Raw genomic sequence first — 2,953 nt, 5'->3', positions numbered from 1 at the left:
TATCAGCTGAGTTAGTGTATTTGGTGTCTTGGAAAGTAATATGATCAATGGTTTGTTTCAGCATTGGTTGATAGGAGTTTATTATCTTCCATGTAGTTTTGCAGATTTTTTTGAGACTGCAACTTTGTGAGAATTTGCTTCTATATTTGCCCAGTTGATCAATTTTTTATATTCCTTTTGGAGTAGCTTGTATACAACTTTTTCATCATCCGACCCACCAAATTTCCAATTTGAATAAGATTCTAATAGTTTAGTTTTTAGGGTGCGTATTTGGGTTCGAATACTATGAGGATACTGTAACTTGTTAGAATTATGATTTGTGTAAGTTTGAAGTGGGAATGATAAGTTGTAATGGTACAAGAAAGTTTGTAGAAAAATAGAAAATCTTGAATTAATATCACTTGTTTTGAGAGCATTCCAATTTTCAGATTCCAGAGAGTGCAAAAAAATATCAAAATTTGTTTTAGAAAACACACGTTTTTTCAAGGGAGGTTGCTTTGCTGCATTCACAGATTTTTTAACCAGTTTTCTTCGTGAAATATCAAAAAATGAAGAAATACGTTTGAACAATCGCAAAGCTATGTCTCGACTTATAGATATAGTGATCCTTTTAGCAAAAGGCGGACGTCCTTTTAGCAAAAGGCGGACGTCCTTTTAGAGGACACAACGAATCGAAAGAAAGCAGTTGCAGAGGTATGTTTTTGGATATCGTGGATTTACTGATGAAATATGATTCCACATTCAAAGAATTTATTGATAATTCTCCGAAAAATGCTACATATCTAAGTGCACAGACACAGAATGACTTTATTGACAGTTTGCAGAATGTGATGTTCCGCTCAATATCCAATTCTATTCGCGGAAAAAAATTTCCCTAATGGTTGATGAAACGAGCGACGTAGGTCATCATGAACAATTGTGTGTTGTAGTAAGGTATTTTAACGAGACTACATCGTCTATAATTGAGCAATTTGTAAGTATGAGAAGATTACTATCAACTGACGCGGCGACAATTTTCAATGAATTGAATGCAGTTATGAATGAGTTAGGTGCTTCTTGGGCGGATGTTATATCTGTTTGTTTTGATGGAGCTGCCACAATGTCCGGCCATTTGAGTGGAGTTCAAATGCGATGTAAAGAGCTTAATCCGCGAATATTATACGTCCATTGTTACGCTCACTGCCTAAATTTAGTATTGGTAGATGCTTGTACAGCTGGTTCAAGGAATAGACTAATATTCGATTTTTTCGGTAATGTTCAGTTCTTGTACACATTAATTGAAGGCAGTCCAACTCGACATGCAACATTTGAACGTATTGCAGAAAATGTTGGTGTGCAGCTGAAAACGTTGAAATCATTATCCACCACCAGATGGGCTTGTCGTGCAGAAGCAGTTAATGCTGTCAATAATGATTTTCCTGCAATTATTGAAACGTTGGATGAGATGTGCGAAAATACCATCCATGCCGAGGTCAAAGCAAAAGCCAGTGGCCTTTTGCACCAAATAAAGTCGTTCGAGATGGGTCGAGACATTTTACCTTTGCCATACGTGGCAACAAATTCTTTGTGAATTTCACTTGGTTTTTTACCTTTAAACCACAAATATCGAACCACAGCGCGAACTTCTATGTTGGACGATTTAACTACGCACACTTTCATTTCAAATGCTAATAAGTCACGAACTAAATGCACAATGAGTTTCCGGTTTGCAGCAGTGTGTAGCAGATAAAAATACGTTTCAATTAACACCTCAGCGGGGGTTGTATCTTGGAATGCGCGGAAATGGTGCGTGAGTGTAACTTACTTTTTGATTGTCCCTCGTATGTTTGAAAATGGTAACGCCAATATTAAATTTGATTCTAAAAACGAGTCAATCTCTTCAAGATCCTGAAATAAACCTGTTGACTGCATACACCAAAGTAAATCAGCTACGAGCTGCATTATTATTAATGAGAAATGAGACTGATCCAAATGATGTCAACAGCTTTGCAAATATTTTTCGATCAGTTTCTCAGATGTGCGAAGTGCTAGGCTTTGAAATTCCGCCAATTACAGCAAACACCAGAAGAGTTTCGAGTAGAATCGATGCGAATCCGAATAATCAATTCTTGTATGACTCCAAAGAGCAAGAAATGAGAGTCACAGCGTATTATCCATTTTTAGATGCTTTGATTGCTGGAATAGACGAACGTTTTTCCCAAGAAACTAATGATGTTATTCTTGCAATGAACAGCTTATTTTCCTTGTCAGCGAATCCTTTGGAAATTACTGTTTTGGCGAGTCAATTTGAATTTTTGACTGAAATGCTTCAAGCCGAGGTAACTTTGCTCAAGAGAAGTGAACACTCGCCTGCCAATACACAGATAAACAACTCGAAAAAACTTCTTGATGATTGGCTGGAATGGATGAGCAAATTTAATCGAAGCTCCGCTTATCCTATCTTTTATAACTTATTAAAAGAATTTGCTGTAATTCCGGTGACAAGCTGTTCTTGCGAACGCTGTTTCTCAAAACTCACTAAGGTTAAATCCAAATTGAGAGTTACTATGCTACAAGAAAGACTAAATAATCTAATGTTACCTTATATGGAACAAGACCAAGCTGTTGAAGTCAATATTGACGAAGTAATCGATGATTTTAAGAACAAAAAAGATAGACAAATCAGGCTCTAGAGTTTAAACCTATACCTATGTTGAATTTGTTTTAGTTTTCAACCAATAACCATTGAGGCATTGGTTAAAATTTTGTTTATTTTGTTCCTTAGCTAACTTAGCTTTACTCAACTATGTGTTTTATTTGTTTTAGTTTTTATGTTTTAATAACCTAGGTTGTTCCTATACCTGTTTGAATCTCGTTTTCTTTATTCTTAATGACCTACATTTTCCAAGTTTTTGTATTAATTAAATTTGCTTTAATTTCAATTTTTCTACTCTTATATGTATGATCTTGCATA

The sequence above is a fragment of the Planococcus citri genome, chromosome 2, assembly GCF_950023065.1.
Source record: "Planococcus citri chromosome 2, ihPlaCitr1.1, whole genome shotgun sequence".
Lineage (NCBI taxonomy): Eukaryota > Metazoa > Arthropoda > Insecta > Hemiptera > Pseudococcidae > Planococcus > Planococcus citri.
This window is presented reverse-complemented; position numbering follows the sequence as displayed.